This window comes from Meles meles, chromosome 2 (assembly GCF_922984935.1).
Source record: "Meles meles chromosome 2, mMelMel3.1 paternal haplotype, whole genome shotgun sequence".
Taxonomy (NCBI): Eukaryota; Metazoa; Chordata; class Mammalia; order Carnivora; family Mustelidae; genus Meles; species Meles meles.
The window spans coordinates 2,302,064-2,321,079 of record NC_060067.1 but is presented as its reverse complement, the minus strand read 5'-3'; the positions used below and the strand labels follow the sequence as shown (position 1 = coordinate 2,321,079).

Here is a 19,016-nt window from a genome sequence, read left to right as displayed (position 1 = left end):
TCCTAAGGGAAGTAACATTTTTGCATATGGTCTCACTAGATTACACCATAGCTCTTTCTCTGAGTAAAAAGAAAAAAGAGAGAGAATGAAAGAAAAAAATGTATTCAGTTTTTCGAGTGCTGAAGTTTTGTTGTTCATCAAATTCAGAGGTTGATCTCAATCAGGTCGACATGACTTCCTTCAGGAACAGAGATGGGTCAGCTGATCACCCTTGAGTAACTAATGATTAAAATTACATTCATAGTCAAACAATAGTTAATTCTGTAGTGAAAATAATCTAGTATTGGAACAGACAGCTGTTTGTACAGACTTCTATTCAAGTGGATCCTGAAAATAGCTGGAGATAATATGTAGTCCTATTTGTAATGCATTTTTCAGTTAGCCTGTGAGAGGTAACCTAATCAAGCCCATTCAAAGCCTGTGTGCACAAATAAGACCATTAGAAAAAACAAACTAGAAACTAGGAAATGGTCTTTGGAATATGACAAGCTAGATAAGATTGAGTGATCATGATAATAAGGACTGGCCTTTGTGTTCGCGGCTTTAAAGAAACCAGAATCGGCTCCATGGAAATTGGGCTCTGAGCCCAAGAAGGATTAGGCAGAGAGCCTAAAGGAAATTTAATGTTCTCTGTTTCTTCTTTCTGTTTTCCATTTAATTTGGTTTTGGAAGAAATCTCTATTTATAAGACAATTTTAAGTTTATCTGAAGCAGGTGAATGATGGTTTAAGTCTACTGAGATTGAGATGCAAAGAAAAATACAGGAAAAAAGGATAGGACACCAGTGATACATATCAGAGAGACTGTGGAAATCTTTGTAGGTAGAATTCAATCCTCCTGTAATGTAAAGGGGATTTATAACTCCTGCCTGGGTGAACTAAATATCCAATTGTCTGTGTCTCATAGTTTGGCTAACCTGTTCTCCATGATTGTAATGGAACCATAATAATCTCAAAAAAGAGCTGGAGTAGTTTGATTCACTAGACATTTCCATTGAAGCAGTTTCCATGTACTCATAGAGTATATCTAAATACCAAGAGGGCTTACTTCTTTTTGCTTTAAGCCCAACCATATTTCCTGAGGCTGTGAATATGAAGAAAATGGATAGTGATCTACAAATTCAAATGGAGATAAATATTTATTGTGGGAGGAAGAGAAATAACTAGCACATCCAATAATCCAATAAGAATAAAATTTTATTTGCTACAAACAATATAGGGAAGTTATATTATGGCCAAATGTTCTTTAAGATTTTATTAAGTAAAGTTCCAGAAGATATCAAGTATGGAAAGAATGTTAAAATTTAATATACACAGAGTACATAACTAAGGAATTTACAAATGAACATCCCTCCACATCTCTTTAATTTTCAAAAAAATGTGACACTAGTTTGATAGTGATTTTATTTTTATGAAACTTACTCAAATTTTCAGTGTAAGAACATAACCATGATCATATAAGCTCTAGACCCCACTGTCTAAGATGGACTCAGAGCAAAATTAATTAAAACAATTGGCAGAAATCAGTAACTAATGGAATTATATAATGCACATAATAATTCTTTTTCACCTCTAGGGACTACGGTTGCCAGTTTTTAGTAAAAGAGATCCCACCATTAGAATAAGAGAAACCAAAAATAACAAAGAAGATATGCAATTAATGAGTTAAATAATCAAGTGACACAAAGGTGGTATTTATTATATCCTAATGATATATCCTATTATAGCCTTATGTAATTAAGGTCTAAGGAAGGTAGTTTGGCACATTTAAAAATACTACTATTTATATAAAATAAAAATTGGAAATTGAGAAAAAGTTATTTGGACCAGAATCCTGAATTCTAGCTAGGTTCTTTGCTTAAAATCTTTGCTCTGTATTATTTTGAACAAATGTTCATGTTGGGACCATCTAAAAGCTGGAATTGTTCCACCTATAAGCAATATTGTTGCGTAATTTAAATGAATATAGTATAGGCTCCAAATGAAAATACTTAGAAAGTCTTAAAATGGCACAAAAAGCAAGTATCCTTGATGTTTCTGTTAAAGGAATGTGTTCTTCCCAAGTTATCAAATTTCAACTGAGCCTTAAACTTGAACATATTTCTAGATAGTAATTATAATTATAATCATAGGAATAGACTCATTTGATGTTCTCATTGTTCACTCTTTTGTAGGAACAAAACAACATCAAAGTTAATAACCGTTGAGCCTCTCCATATAACCAGTATTCTTAAACACATTTTGAAAAGGTCAGGAGAAAAAATGGACAGAATGACTACATGCACAAAAATGACAATTATTCTTGGATCTAAGTCTCCTTTATTTTGTTTTAATTTTTTAGGAGAGGCATGGAGAAACTAGAAAGCCTCAGTGAAATTACCCAACAAACGACCAAATGGAAGCCTTATGTTTAGAGCCCTGCTGTCCCACAGATGAGTCCTTTTTCGGTTTGCACTCCAGATGCCAAGCCACCAGCATATCTGTGGACAGTACCCCAAGCATCCAGCTTTGTTTCCCTAGAGCAGCCTTCATACATACGTTGCCAAGGCAATAGTCCTAAATAGTCAAGAGTCTGTGATTTTACTACTAATCAAATTACTTTGACAAGGAACAGTCACTTAAAAAAAAAAAAAAAAGGAAAGGTTGGGGAAAGAGTGCAGATTACAGACTATTGGCACTTAACCACACAGTGGTATGCCTTTACTGCTATGCAGGTGTTAGCTGAAGGCTTTTGAATCTGCCCATTGGAATTACCAATGGTTTAAGGACACCGTCTGTTGGTACCCAGTGGTTAATAGGTACACATTTATCCCAGGAACAGAATAATAAAGACTTATCACATGGAATAGAGCTGCTGGCATGTAAGTGGCATGAATATGGATCCCCTAAAAAATAAAAATCCCAACCAAAGATTTATGCCTATCTTCTCTCTCTTTCTTCCAAATCTCTTCATTCTTTCTTGCAGTGCTTCCCAGATTTCCACAGGTGTCAGCCCTGTAGCTTGTATGGCAAAGAGCAAGCGATGAACCAACCAGTGATGATTTGGTTTCTATGCGTGTGTTGCTTAACACATGCCTGTTCCACTCGGACACATCTTTTACCTACTTAAAATTATTTCTGATTTGGATAGCAGGGGATCCCTTAATATCAGTGATTTGATGTGATATGTATGAGAGATAATATCATTCTTTTGAAATATGATTGAAAACTGAGCAGACTTTAGAAGAGAGATATTAGGATCAGGAAGAGCTGGAAAAACATCAGTCATTTAAGTTGTTTCCAATTTGGGCCATTATGGATAATGCTCCTATGAACATTCTTTTATGGTGGACTTGTGCATAAGTTACTATGGGAAATATAACCAGCAGTAGGATTGCTGGGCCATGGACCATACTAGTAGAAAATATTCAATAGAAAATATTAACAGTTCACCATAGTATTTTTAATGTTTCATATGCCCACTGGAAGTGTGTGAGACTCTCTTTGTTTTGTAACCTCACCAAAACTTGCAATTGTTGATCTCCTTTTTAGCCATTCTGGTGGGTTCATAGAGGTACCACATTATGATATTAATGTGCATTTTTCTGATTTATCATGGGATTGACAACTTTTTTCATATGTTTACTGGACATTTGATTATCTGTTTTGTGAGGTTGTGGAGGTGATTGCCAGGTTGTTGCTGTTGTTGTTGCTGTTATTTTTTAAAATTCAATTATCCTTTGTTGATTTTTAAGTGGACTTTACATACATTGTATGTAAACAGATACAAAAAATATTACATACATTGTATTTGAGCCTTCTGTCAGTCATATGGACTGTAAATATCATTTCTCACCCTATAACTTGCATTGACATTTCTTTTTTTTTTTTTTAAAGATTTATTTATTTGACAGAGAGAGATCACGAGTAAGCAGAGAGGCAGGCAGAGAGAGAGGAGGAAGCAGGCTCCCCGCCGAGCAGAGAGCCCGATGTGGGGCTCGATCCCAGGACCCTGAGATCATGACCTGAGGCAAAGGCAGAGGCTTAACCCACTGAGCCACCCAGGTGCCCCTGCATTGACATTTCTTTAATGATGTCTCAATGAACAGAATTTCCCAAACGAATGTATCCAATTTGTTAATCTTTTCCCTTATTGGATATATATATATCCAATTCATACATTTATATATATGTATAGCATTTGTATATATATGTATAACAATTATATATAGACTTGTATATGTATGTATGTATAGTTATACAGTAGAGTTCTGAAATAAATTTTGACTTTATCTTTCCTGAGGCTCTTGTGGGCAGCCATGGACAATGATAAGAATAATCCTGGCTATGGCTTCTATTTTGCATTATTTATAGCCTATAATATATTCTATAATTCTATAATATCTTGGTGGCATTCTGTGTAGCTGGCTACATACTAGTTACTCTATTATTATTTCCCTTGTCTTCTTTGGCATAGTTAGTTCTTACCTGATTTTCTTCTTCCTTTTTTTTTTTTGCCAAATTCTGTAATATCTAACTTGAAATGATTAAATTCATAAAGTTTGCTCTCCTAGGTTTTCTCTATCCTCATTATTCCTTCTCAGGTATTCTTATCCATATTCATGGATGTATGCAGACAACTTACACATTTGAATCTCCAGGTCAAACATCTTTTCTGAATTCCTGATGTATAGATCCAAACCAAGTAATATCTCTACCTGAGTAACTTACAGGCATTTGAAATCAAACATGTCCAAAAATGAACTCACAAGCTTTCTACTACTCTCCAGTGTTCTCTAGCTAAGTAAAACATACCACCATACAACCTCAGGTCCAGGTTCGAGGACATGATTCTTTATTTCTTTATCATCCTCTATTTGCTGTTACCTAATCCTATGTTTTTAGTTATTAAATATTTTTCTGTTTCAAGCTACTCTCAAATCATGAATAGATGACAAGTCTTTAATGACCATTCACCGGGGAGTCTTGCTTCTCCATCTCCCTCTGCCCCTCATCCAACTCATGCTCTCTCTCTCTTCCTCTTTCAAATAAATAAATAAAATCTTAATTTTTTAAAATAAAAATTCATTTAAAGTACAATGTTTTTTCTTTATTATGTCACTAAAGAGATCTCCTCTCATCAATATGCTCTGAAAAATTTCTGCACTTACTTGCTTGTAGACCCAGGGACTGGCTTTGCCCTCTTGGGAAGATTGTATGTTCTGGTCATTTGCCCCTGTGTTTAGCCTGTGCATTCTTTTACATAAAGCAACAATGGACAGGTTTATTTCTTTTCTTTGGGTCAAAACAGGGTCCAGTATTAAAAGTAAACTTTTGTCCACATACACAGTGCAGCACCATGAATACCATAGAACTTCCTATTTAACTATTTTAATATTCTTTATCAGATTTTTTTTCTCTTTAACCATTTCACCATCACTAATAGACATACTCATTGACACATGTGTGTATGCTTGAGATCTATTTATGTGCCATAAAATAGAGAACATTCATCCATTTATTTTAAGGTATTTATTGAGTGTTTAGGAAATTGTGAATAATAATGCTTTTCAATGACTATGAGGCAGTGCTGGGTATTAGCTACAAATCTCTGAAATCTGCAGTCTGGTTTTGATGCTTCATTGTACCATGTAAAAGCTATTCAAGCTCCTTGTTTTGGTTTCCTTGTGTATAACAGTGAAATTAAAAAAAATATTTTATAAGGCTGTTGTGAGGGCTAAAAAAGAAAGCATTCTGATGGATTCCTGTCTCACGTTGAGGTCTTTTATCCATTTCGAGTTTATCTTTGTGTACGGTGTAAGAGAATGGTCGAGTTTCATTCTTCTACATTTAGCTTTCCAGTTTCCCCAGCACCATTTATTGAAGAGACTGTCTTTTCCAGTGTATATTTTTTCCTGTTTTGTCAAAGATTAGTTGACCATAGAGTTGAGGGTCCATATCTGGGCTCTCCACTCTGTTCCACTGGTCTATGTGTTTGTTTTTATGCCAGTACCACGCTGTCTTGGTGATCACAGCTTTGTAGTAAAGCTTGTAATCAGGTAACGTGATGCCGCCAGTTTTTTTTTTTTTTTTTTTTTTTTTTTTTTTTTTTTTTTTTTTTTTTTTTTTTTTTTTTTTTTTTTTTTTGTTGGCTCTTCCTAAATTTTATTTTAATTCCAGTATAGTTAACATACAATGTTACATTTAATTTCAGGTGTACAATACAGTGATTCAGCACTTCATATATCACCCAGTGCTCAGCACAAGTGCACTCCTTAATCCCCATCACTTATTTTACCCATCCCCCCTCCCCACCGGGAACCATCAGTTTGTTCTCTATAGTTAAGAGTTGGCTTCTTGATTTGTCTCCCTCTTTCCCTTTTTTTTTGGTCCCCTTTGCTTGTTTGTTTTGTTTCTTAAATTCCACATATGAATGAGATCATATGGTGTTTGTCTTTCTCTGACTAAAATTGCTTAGCATTGTACTCTAGCTCCATCCACATCTTTGCAAATGGCAAGATTTCATTCTTTTTTATGACTGAATAATATTCCATTGTGTATATATACCGCATCTTCTTTATCCATTCATCTGTTGATGGATACTTGGGCTGCTTTTGTAACTTGTCTATTATAAATAATGCTGTTATATACATAGGGGTGCATATATCCCTTTGAGTTAGTGTTTTTGTATTTTGGGGTAAATACCAGCAATGGGATTTCTGGATTGTAGGGTAGTTCTATTTTTAACTTTTGAGGAACCTTCATTTTGTTTTCAAGAGTGCAGCAGTTTGCATTCCCACCCACAGTGCAAGAGGGTTCCTTTTTCTCCACATGCTTACCAACACTTGTTTCTTGTGGTTTTGATTTTAGCTATTCTAACAGGTGTGAGCTGATACCTCATTGTAGTTTTGATTTGTATTTCCATGATGATGAGTGATATTGAACATCTTTTTGTGTATCTGTTGTATCTGTTGGCCATCTGTATGTCTTTGGAGAAATGCCTATTCCTGTTGTCTGCCCATTTTTTAATATTGGATTTTTGTTTTGTTTTGTTTTTGGTGTGGATTTGTGTAAGTTCTTTATATATTTTGGATACTAATCCTTTATCAGATAAGTCATTTGCAAACATCTTCTCCCATTGAGTAGGTTGCCTTTAAGCTTTGTTGATTGTTTCCCTCACTGTGCATAAGCTTTTTATTTTGATGTGGTCCTGATAGTTTATTTTTTATTTTTTTTTTTATTTTTTTTTTTTTTTTTAGTTTATGTTTTCTATTTATTTATTTTTTTTTCAGCGTAACAGTATTCATTCTTTTTGCACAACACCCAGTGCTCCATGCAAAACGTGCCCTCCCTATCACCCACCACCTGTTCCCCCAACCTCCCACCCCTGACCCTTCAAAACCCTCAGGTTGTTTTTCAGAGTCCATAGTCTCTTATGGTTCGCCTCCCCTCCCCAATGTCCATAGCCCCCTCCCCCTCTCCCAATCCCACCTCCCCCCAGCAACCCCCAGTTTGTTTTGTGAGATTAAGAGTCATTTATGGTTTGTCTCCCTCCCAATCCCATCTTGTTTCATTTATTCTTCTCCTATCCCCCTACCCCCCCATGTTGCTTCTCCATGTGGTATATATACACAATGGAATACTATGCAGCCATCAAAAGAAATGAAATCTTGCCATTTGCGACGACGTGGATGGAACTAGAGCGTATCATGCTTAGTGAAATAAGTCAATCGGAGAAAGACAACTATCATATGATCTCCCTGATATGATGCCGCCAGTTTTGTTTTTGTTTTTCAAATTTCCTTAGCAATTCGGGGTCTCTTCTGATTCCATACAAATTTTAGGATTATTTGTTCCAGCTCTTTGAAAAATACTGGTGGAATTTTTATCAGAATGGCATTAAAAGTATAGATTGCTCGGGGCGCTTGGGTGTCTCGGTGGATTAAGCCACTGCCTTCGGCTCCGGTCATGATCTCAGGGTCCTGGGATCAAGCCCCGCATCGGGCTCTCTGCTCAGCAGGAAGCCTGCTTCCTCCTCTCTCTCTGCCTGCCTCTCTGCCTACTTGTGATCTCTCTCTCTGTCAAATAAATAAATAAAATCTTTAAAAAAAAAAAAGTATAGATTGCTCTAGGCAGTATAGACATTTTAACAATGTTTATTCTTCCGATCCAAGAGCATGGAACGGTCTTCCATCTTTTTGTGTCTTCTTCAATTTCTTTCATGAGTGTTCTGTAGTTCCTCGAGTACAGATCCTTTACCTCTTTGGTTAGGTTTATTCCCAGGTATCTTATGGTTCTTGGTGCTATAGTAAATGGAATCGATCTCTAATTTGCCTTTCTGTATTTTCATTGTTAGTGTATAAGAAAGCCACTGATTTCTGTACATTGACTTTGTATCCTGCCACGTTACTGAATTGCTGTATCCATCAGAATCCTAGAGGAGAACATAGGCATTAACCTCTTCAGTATCAGCCACAGCAACTTCTTTCAAGATATGTCTCCAAAGGCCAAGGAAACCAAAGCGAAAATGAACTTTTGGGACTTCATCAAGATCAAAAGCGTCTGTACAGCAAAGGAAAGAGTCAACAAAACAAAAAGGCAACCCACGGAATGGGAGAAGATATTTGCAAATGACAGTACAGACAAAAGGTTGATATCCAGGATTTATAAAGGACTCCTCAAACTCAACACACACAAAACAGATAATCATATCAAAAAATGGGCAGAAGATATGAACAGACATTTCTCCAATGAGGACATACAAATGGCTATCAGACACATGAAAAAATATTCATCATCACTAGCCATCAGGGAGATTCAAATTAAAACCTCATTGAGATATCACCTTACACCAGTTAGAATGGCCAAAATTAGCAAGACAGGAAACAACGTGTGTTGGAGAGGTTGTGGAGAAAGGGGAACCTTCTTACACTGTTGGTGGGAATGCAAGTTGGTGTAACCACTCTGGAGAACAGTGTGGAGATTCCTCAAGAAATTAAAAATAGAGCTTCCCTATGACCCTGCAATTGCACTACTGGGTATTTACCTCAAAGATACAGATGTAGTGAAAAGAAGGGCCATCTGTACCCTAATGTTTATAGCAGCAATGGCCCCGGTCGCCAAACTGTGGAAAGAACAAAGATGCCCTTCAACGGACGAATGGATAAGGAAGATGTGGTCCATTTACACGATGGAATACTATGCCTCCATCAGAAAGGATGAAGACCCAACTTTTGTAGCAACATGGATGGAACTGGGAGAGATTATGCTGAGCGAAATAAGTCAAGCAGAGAGAGTCAAGTATCATATGGTTTTACTTATTTGTGGAGCATAACAACATGGAGGACATGGGGAGATGGAGAGGAGAAGGGAGTTGAGGGAAATTGGAAGGGAGATGAACCATGGGAGACTATGGACTCTGAAAAACAACCTGAGGGTTTTGAAGGGGCGGGGGTGGGAGGTTGGGGAACCAGGTGGAGGGTAATAGAGAGGGCACATATTGCATGGAGCACTGGGTATGGTGCAAAAACAATGAGTACTGTAATGCTGAAAATAAATAAATAAATTTTAAAAATAAATAAATAAAATCTTTTAAAAAAGAAAGCACTCTTACTACCTTGTGCTTGGTAAGCAATGACTATTTTAAATCTGACATATGGGAACTTATTTTTTCAAATTTAACATTTCTAATATTGTATAACTAGGTTATGCAACTTGATAAATCATTTGAATTGTATTAAATGGTATTATGATAAAAAGCCTACCACCCTTGTAGAATTATATTTTGAATAACAATTTTTTAAAGAAAGGATAGCACTTTAAAATATTTATAACATGTTTGACATAGCTAGATCATAAATTGCTAAGTGCTTTGTATACTTAAATAGTAAGAGGATTCTACTCCTAAGACTCAAGTTATTGTTAGACTGTAACATTCTGATGTTTAAGAAAGTATAATTGTTGGGTTTATGTGTGTAATAATGCCATTTTCAAGCTCATTACATGCATGGTAACAATGAAATCTGTGAATGAGAATCATAAATCTTGTATAAGAGGAGTCCACCTGTGGCTTTATGATCTTGGAACTGAGCCATAATTTTTCAACACCAGTGAAAGTGCACCTGTCTATCAGATAAGAAAACACAGTGGTCATTAATTATATTCTTTCTTTCATTATCTCATGGACTTGGAACCATTAGTGTTATTTATAGGACAGACTTTGTGTTTGATTTAAGTCATGTTGAAAGCTGCAGCCCATGTGTGTTACTTTGGCAAGATCATGGTTTGATCATGTAGTGAAGACATCAGAAACAGAATGTGCTTTGGATTATGCTAGGCTCTGCTTAAACTATTCTTTAAGAAAGACAAAATCATACTGGGGGTTGCTGGGGGGAGGTGGGATTGGGAGAGGGGGAGCGGGCTATGGACATTGGGGAGGGGAGGCGAACCATAAGAGACTATGGACTCTGAAAAACAACCTGAGGGTTTTGAAGGGTCAGGGGTGGGAGGTTGGGGCAACCTGAGGGTTTTGAAGGGTCAGGGGTGGGAGGTTGGGGGAACAGGTGGTGGGTAATAGGGAGGGCACGTTTTGCATGGAGCACTGGGTGTTGTGCAAAAAGAATGAATACTGTTACGCTGAAAAAATAAATAAAATGGGAAAAAAAAAAGAAAGACAAAATCATAAAGAATGTTGCAAGTTAATACTGTGTTCAGAGTTTCAGGAGTTTGGTGCACCTTTTACTTGTCAACTTCTCATAGAGGCCTGAAAAAGTAGGAGGGAGGAAAAAGAAAGCCAGGGCAGCATGATAAATTTCGAAAGTTGAAATAAGTGAGGAGCTTTATTCAAAATAATTGCCTTTCTGATTTTCTTCTGTTTTAAAATTTTCTTATCTTTTAAAAATTTTCTTATCTTTTAAAATTTACTCATTAGAAATTTCAGGTTAATAGTATTACTTTCATTTTCCCTATAGCATTTCCACCATTTTCTCTACTATGCCTTCTCTAAATATCACAGTTGCTTATTCACAAATTTTTATTCATTAAAATCTTTATTGACAAACAGGGACTGTGAGACACATCATGAGAAAGGAGTGGAAGAAGAGGCAGAGAAGGAAGGGCAAAAAGAACAAGACAAGACAGGAAGAACAAGAAGTAGAACAAAAGGAAGAGGATGAGACCCTGCTCTCCAGTGTCTAAAATATTTCCATTCCAGTGGTCTCTACCTAGAGAGAGTGTATTCTGTACTCTGTTAGTTTGGTAGGGATCTCGTAACAAAATGCCAAAGACTGGGTGGCTTCAAACAACAGAAATGTCTTTTTTCAGAACTCTTGAGGCTAGAAGTCTGACATCAAGGTGTCAGTGGAGTTGATTTCTTCTAAGCCTTCTCTCGAGCTTGGCTTCTGGATGGGTTTCCTCCTTTGGTGTCCTTCCTTGGTCTCCCTTCTGTGTACTTGTGTCCCGATTGCCTGTTCTTATAAGGACATCAGTCATATTGACTTAGGGTTCATCCCCATGACTTCATTTTAACGTAATCACCTCTTTAAGCTCCCTAATTCTGAATACAGTTGCATTTTGAGGTACCAGAGTTAGAAGTTCAGCATATGAATTTGGGGTGGGGGCACATTCCAATTTCTATAAGAGATTTTTGCAAAAATTAGAATACAAAGAGTAGAAAAATTAATTCCATCCCAAGACATTTGGGATAAGTTCTGATAAAGGGAGTATATAGTTTTGTTTTTTTTTTTAAGATTCATTTCCTTATTTTAGAGAGAGAGACACAGTTGGGGGTCAGGGCAGAGAAGGAGAGAGAAACTCAGGCAGATTCCATTCTAAGCGCAGAGCACAGGGTGGGACTCGATCTCATGACCCTGAGGTCAGACCTGAGCTGAAACCAGGAGTTGGTCGTTTAACCCACTGCACCACCCAGGTGCCCTGAGGGAGTATATATTCTTAAATTCATATACATGTCATCACAGGATAACAGTCTTGAATTTTAGGGCTCTGGGCATTTTCTTTCTTTCTTTCTTTCTATCTATCTTTCAATCTTTCTTTGTTTCTTTCTTTCTTTCAAGATTTTATTTATTTGAGAGATAGAGAGAATGAGCAGTAGGGACGGACGGGGAGAGAAAGAGAGAGACAAGACTCTCTGCTGAGGGGCGCCTGGGTGGCTCAGTGGGTTAAGCCTCTGCCTTCGGCTCAGGTCATGATCCCAGGGTCTTGGGATTGAGCCCCGCATCGGGCTCTCTGCTCAGCAGGGAGCCTGCTTCCTCCTCTCTCTCTGCCTACTTGTGATCTCTGTCTGTCAAATAAATAAATAAAATCTAAAAACAAAAAACAAAAAAACAAAAAAAACCTCCCTGCTGAGCAGGAAGCCTGATGCAGGGCTCAATCCTAGGACCTGAAGATCATGACCTGAGCTGAATGCAGACATTTAACCTACTGAGCCACCCAGGCATCCCCAGGGTTTGGGGCATATTTAATCAATTTTTGATATATTGAATATATAAAGTCTTATGTTTAAGTAGGATGAATTTTTCAGGAAGCAAGCTATGCATAATGTCCTTAGCTACTATTTATGCAGGAGAAATGTTGAAACGTGCCAAGCCTTATGTGTTAACATTCAATTCAAAGAAATATTCTGTACTAAATATCATTTTAGTTATAAGCGTATATGGGTTATTTCCCAAAATTATTTCCAAATGTATGTGCCCTAATACATTTCCCTGTGGCTTTATAGCTTTATTTCTTTGCTATCACTCTGGGATAAGAGCCTGAAATTGCAAAAGAATGAGATAGGTTTAGTTAAAAATGAAAACAAAAGTCCATTATTTGTATGTTTAAGTTTTAAAAAAATTAACACATTATAATCCCAGAAATGAAAAACTATAAAGGTTTGCAAGCGTTCTAACTCAAGTTGTCCCATATTTATTGAATGTTGGATCTTCTTTTAAAGAAGGAATGCTTGTTTATTTTTTTAATCGGACTGGTTTAAGTTCAGCCTGTATTTCTATTGCCTGCAATTCTTTCTACGCTGAAAAGATAAAGCATTCTATTTGCAAACCAATGACTGTTGTTTTTCTACACATTAATGTAATGTGTCTGCTGTAGACTGAGTGCCCGTGTGCCCTCCAAGTTCATGCTGAAACCTAATCCCCAATTTGACAGTATTTGGAGGTGGGGCCATTGGGAGAGTTTCAGATCCTAAGGGCAGATACCTCATGAATGGGATTAGTGCCTTTATAAAAGAGAACCCCAAGTTCCCCCTTCTCCCTTCTTGCCACCAAGAAGACACAGTGAGAAGGAGCGTATGTGAACCAGGAACCAGGTTCTCACCAGACGCTGAATCTGCCAGTGCCTTGATCTTGGGCTTCAGATCCAAAGCTGTGAGAAGTAAATTTGTGTTGTTTACGAGCCACCCAGACTGTTGTATTACAGAAAATGTCTCTGTAAAACTGTAAAACCAAGAACAGTTTCAAGAAATGCATCTGTCATGGGTGGGGGGGCATTTTTGACAGCTTAAATAAATAAATTGCAAAAGATAAAATCTAATAGTTTTTTTTTTTTAAATATACCCTGTGATTTAATCTAGAGCCTTTACTTAAGGGTATGAAGTACTTACTAGTTTATATTAGTTGATGACAAAGTTGAAGATTATGACAAGAATGCTAATGATAATGGTGATGAAGTTGTAGTTTCATTAGCCAAAATTGTTGAGTAGTTCCAAATTGTCTTTGCTTCCTCTTTATTACTTCTGGTCTGGAGAAACCAGCAGCTCTAAACATTATCTCTATCCCTGGCTTTCCAACATCTACACTTTCTCTTGTATCTGAATGTATTGTCTTTCTCTCAATTCTGTTGATCTACCAAGGTGATAATTCTTAGCACAACTGACACATTAAGAACTTTCTAAGAGTGTCATTAGGGTTAATTTTAGGCAAAATGTCTGGCTAGCAAGTAAGTGTGTCTAAATTACGCCAGTGCCTAAGGTCAGTCTTTTATCTCAGAGTTTATATGTCCATCTACCTTATTATTTTGATTTGAATAATTAGTTATGATTGAGGTATGGTCCAATTACTTGGTCATATATTAAATAATTATATATATATATATTCTGAAGTTTTAGATTTGCATTTTCTGTACTATAAATGAGAAAATGGAGGATATGTGGATAGCTTTATAACTTTGACCATGCTATAGCTATTATTCCAGTTAAATATGTGTCTGCTAATTGTTTAAACCTTTATTTAAATATTCTATTAAATATTAAAAAATGCACAAATCCAAAGACTATGGCTCAGGGTATCACAAAGTGAAAAAAGCTACATAAATACCACCAAAACCAAGAAATAAAAAACACATCAGCCTCTCAGGAGCACCCTTTTACCCTTTCATCACTAATGCATTATTCTTTTTAATCCTCCTCTGCAAAGCAAACCAGTATCCTGACTTCTAGCTATAGGTTAGCCTTTCCCAGTATTGAACTTTATATACATAAACCATTTTGTATGTATTCTTTTCTGTTTTGTTTATTTTGCTTAATATTATTATTGTAGGACCCATTTGTGCCATTGTGTTTCAGTAGCACGTTCATTTTCATGCTTGAAAATCTCTTATGGGATGCTGGGGTGGGTTAGTCGGTTTAGCATCTGCCTTCATCTCAGATCATGGTCCTGGGATGGAGCCCTGAATCAGGCTCCCTGCAGCGAGCCTGCTTCTCCCTCTCCTCCCTGCTCATGCTTTCTCTTAGTATCTCTGTCACCATCTCTGTCTCTCAAATAAATAAAATCTTAAAAAAAAAAAAGAAAATGTCTTAAACTGTGTTTCCGGAAGCAGAACCTGAGGCAACAGTTTGTGTTAATGTGATTTTATCATTCCTTATAAAATATCGGGGGGAAAAAGTGGTAGGGCACCGTAGAAATGGGATCATGAAGGTTGGAGGGCCAGCAAGATAGGTGTGATATAAACAAAGTTTCCAGGAGGAGTGCTGGTGTGTTCTCACAGGGGAGCTCTGAAAGGGTGTAACTTCAAATCAGGTGATTGCATCAGAGGGAAAGTAGCTGAAACCTCCTGGAGACTCTTTCACTCCTTGGTTAAGGGTCTCCTAAGAGGTACATAAATTTTCAGGCACTTCAGGCTCTGCATGCACGGTAAGTTAGGTTCCTGCCATCAAAACTGCCCTCTGATCTAGAGATGCTGGTGTTGGCTGTTGAAAATGAAAGCACACCTACAAAGATGGCAAAGGGTACAAGGAGATATGGGTGAAGCACCATTATGGTAGCACCGTATGGGTAGAATATCATTATGTAAAATGCACTATGATTTATTTATTCACGGTACTATTGAATGACATTTGAGTTGGTTTCCAACTTGGGCTGTCATGAATCATGCTTTGACTTGCCTTATGTGTGTATTGCTGTTAGCTTCTTATTTAATAGAAGATACCAACAATTCTCCACAGTAGTTTTAACAGTTCGGACGTCCATCTGGACTGCATGAGAGTTGTTCTGTAGTCTCAGCAAAATTTGAGATCTGTCAGTCTCCTTGTGAGCCATTGTATTTTGAGTTTGCCTTTATGATTCCTGATGGAGTTGACTATTTTTTTCGTATGTTTATTGGCCATTTGGATATCTTCTTTTAGGAAGTTGTGTGTTTGATTTTTTTTTTATTGTCTTTCACCTGTATATTTGGCAGAGTTCTTTATATAATTTAGGTTTGAGTCATTTATTGGTTACATTGTGTGGTGGATGGAATAATGGCCCCTAATTACATCTGGTCTTAGTCTCTGGGATCTATAAATGTCACCTAATAAAGATTTTTTGGATGTGATAAAATTAAGGATTTTGAGCTAGAGAGATTATCTGGTTTATCTTGGTGGGCTGTAAGTGCAGTTACATGCACATTTTAAGAGGGGGGCAGAGGGAGACGGCACAGGCACAAAAGGTAAGGCGACAAGGACTGAGGGCCTCAACTGATGTAGCCACTGGAAGCTGGAGAAGCAAGGAACAGATTCTCCCTTAGGGCCTGCTAACTCTTTGATTTTGGCCCCATGATACTGATTTCATATTTTAATCATCCAGAACTGTGAAAGAGTATCTTTCTGCTGCTTTAATTCACTAGGTTTGTGGTAATCCGTTAGAGCTTTAAGAAAACTCTTATCTCTACTGTATGGTTTGTGTTTTCATTCCTTTGATGGTGTTGATGCATGAAAACCTCCAGTGTGATTGTAGTCCAATTTATCAATCTCTTTCTTATGGTTAGGGACTTTTTTCTGGCATGTTTAAGCAATGTTTCCCGGTCTTAATGACATGAAAATATCCTCCCATGTTATCTTGTTTTACCTTTCTCCTTTATGTTTACCAACACCTAGAGTGGATTTTTGTATATAGTATGACAGAGGTTAGGTTTTATTTTTTTCCCCTTAATGGATATCCCTTGAATTTGGGACCATTTATTAAAACAACCACACTTTCCCTCTGTACTTGAGGCATCTTTCTTGTAAGTGAGATGATTGCATATTATAGATGTTTCTCTACTTTCCTATTTCATTGCTCTGTCTATCCTTGCACAATCACACCTGTCTGGATTAATTTTGGTTTATAATAAGTCCTGATAATAAGAAGAGAAATTCTCCAATCTTGTTCTTCAAAAATGTCTTTGGTGTTTAACCTTTGCATAGCCATAACCACTTTATAATTTTGTCAATTTTCACACCAAAAAAAAAAAAATCTGATGGATTTTACTGACTCTATAGAACAATTTGGAGAGAATTGGGGGTATAAAAAAGTGGCCCTTTCAGTTCATAAATAGACATTTCCTTCCATTTATTTAGGATTTGTTTAGTTCCTCAAGATAATGTTTTTAAGTGTTTACTAGATTTATTTCTAAGTGTTTGATGTTATTATTTATTATAAATAGTAACTTGAAAGTGTCATTTTCTAAACTCTGTAGCTGATAAATAGAAATATGAATTGATTTTTAAAATATTGATAATCAAGCCCAATGGTTAAACCCACTTATTTACTCCAAAAATTTTTCCTTTGCATTCTTTCTATACACAGTCATCTTATATACAAATAGACTATATATTTTTTTCTTCTAAGACTCATAGATGTTGCCTTATTTTTCCCTTTTTTCTTTATTTCATTAATAAGGCTCTCCACTACAGTTTGAATAGAGTGTTAATGATGGACATCCATATCTTATTCCTAATATCAGAGGGAAAGATTTACCACTAAGTATGAGATATGCTTAGATTTTTTTTGATGATTTCTTCATCAGATCAAGAATATTCCCTTCTAAGCACAGATGTTTTTAGGGGCTCAAATCAATAATGTTGACCTGATTCCGCACTCCAGAAAAGTATGTATTCCGTTCTAACCTTAATTTTACTGAGTTGTTTTTTTTTTGTTTTGCTTTTTTTTATCATAAACGTAGATATGCTTTGTTCTGGATATTATTTGAGACAAGAGTTTGATTCTCCCCTTTATTTTGTTTAATGTAATTCTGTTGATTTACATCAGTTGATTTTCTAATATTAATAAATCTGAACTGGTAATGACTGGTAATTATCCTTTTATATACGACTAGATTTGGTTTGTCAGTTTTTGAACATAAATATTTTCAACTATATTTATTAATGAAATCAGTCTATAATTTTCTTTTCTTGTGATATTCTCTTCAGATTTGGGCGTCAAGTTTATTTTAGCCTGCTAAAGCGAGTTTGGATGTACTTACTCCTCCATTTTCTGAACAAGTTCTTACAAGACTGACATTATTTCTCCTTTAAATGAGTTGGTAATATTTATTGATGAAACTGAGGCAGAGTTTTTTTGTACAAAGTTTTGGGTTGTTTTTTTTCTTTACCCATCCCCTGACCCCCTCCCCTCTGGCAACCATAAGCTTGTTCTCTGTATTTATGAGTCTGGGTTTTTTTGGTTTTTGTTAGTTTGTTCATTTGTTTTCTTAGGTTCCACATACAAGTGAAATCATATGGTATTTGTCTTTCTCTGAGTTATTTCACTTGCCCTAGTAAGCTCTAGGTCCATCCATGGTCTTGTGAATGGCAAGATTTCATTCTTTTTTTATGACCAAGTAGTATTTCCAGTGTGTGTGTGTGTGTGTGTGTGTGTGTGTGTGTGTGTGTTTGTACCACATCTTCTTATCCACTCATCTATCAGTGGGCACTTAGGTAGTTTCTATATTTTGACTTTTATAAATAATGCTGCAGTGATCATTAAGGTGCACATATCTTTTCAAATTAGGCTTTTTATTTTCTTTGGGTTAATACCCAAAAGTGAAATTACTGAATCGCATAGTATTTCTATTTTTAATTTTTTAAGAAAAATCTGTACTGTTTTCCAGAGTATTGCACCAGTTTTCAATCCCACCAACAATGCTAAGTGTTCCATTATCTCCACATCTTCACCAACACTTATTATTTCTTGTCGTTTCTATACTGATTGTTCCAGCTAGTGAGAGATAAGTCTGTGTTTGGATACGCACTTCCCTCATGACAGATGATGTCAGGAATCTCTTCATGTATCTGTTGGCCATCTACATCTTTGGAAAAATCTCGGTTCAGATTCTCTGCCCAGTTTTTAATTGGATTGCTTTTTGGTTAGTTTTGTATTGAGTTGTATGAGTTCTTTCTGTATTTTGGGTATTAATTGGATAATATATTTTTGTTCAATTTATCATTATCTTCTCCCATCAGGAGGTTGCTTCTTGTTTGGTTGATGGCTTCCTTTGCTGTGCAGAAGTTTTTAGTTTCATGTGGTCCATTTGTTTATTTTTGCATTTGTTTCCCTTGCCTGAGGAAAAAGATCCAGAAAAATATTGGTAAGACTGATGTCCAAGACTTTACTTGCCTATGTTTTCTTTCAGGTGTTTATAGTTTCAGATCTCACATTCACGTCTTTAATCCATTTTGAGGGTGTGTATGTGTGTGCTGTGAGAAAGTGGTCCAGTTTCAGTCTTTTGCAAGTAGCTGACCACTTTTCCCAATCCCATTTGTTAAAGAGACTATTTTTTTTCTTCATT

At 36.3% G+C, this 19,016-nt stretch overlaps 1 protein-coding gene across 3 annotated transcripts in view; it reads left to right on the top strand.

Moving 5' to 3' along the window:
• The window catches only part of CFAP299 (cilia and flagella associated protein 299), a 613,349-nt gene that overhangs the window by 378,512 nt on the left and 215,821 nt on the right, over window positions 1-19,016 (top strand). The window lies entirely within an intron of this gene.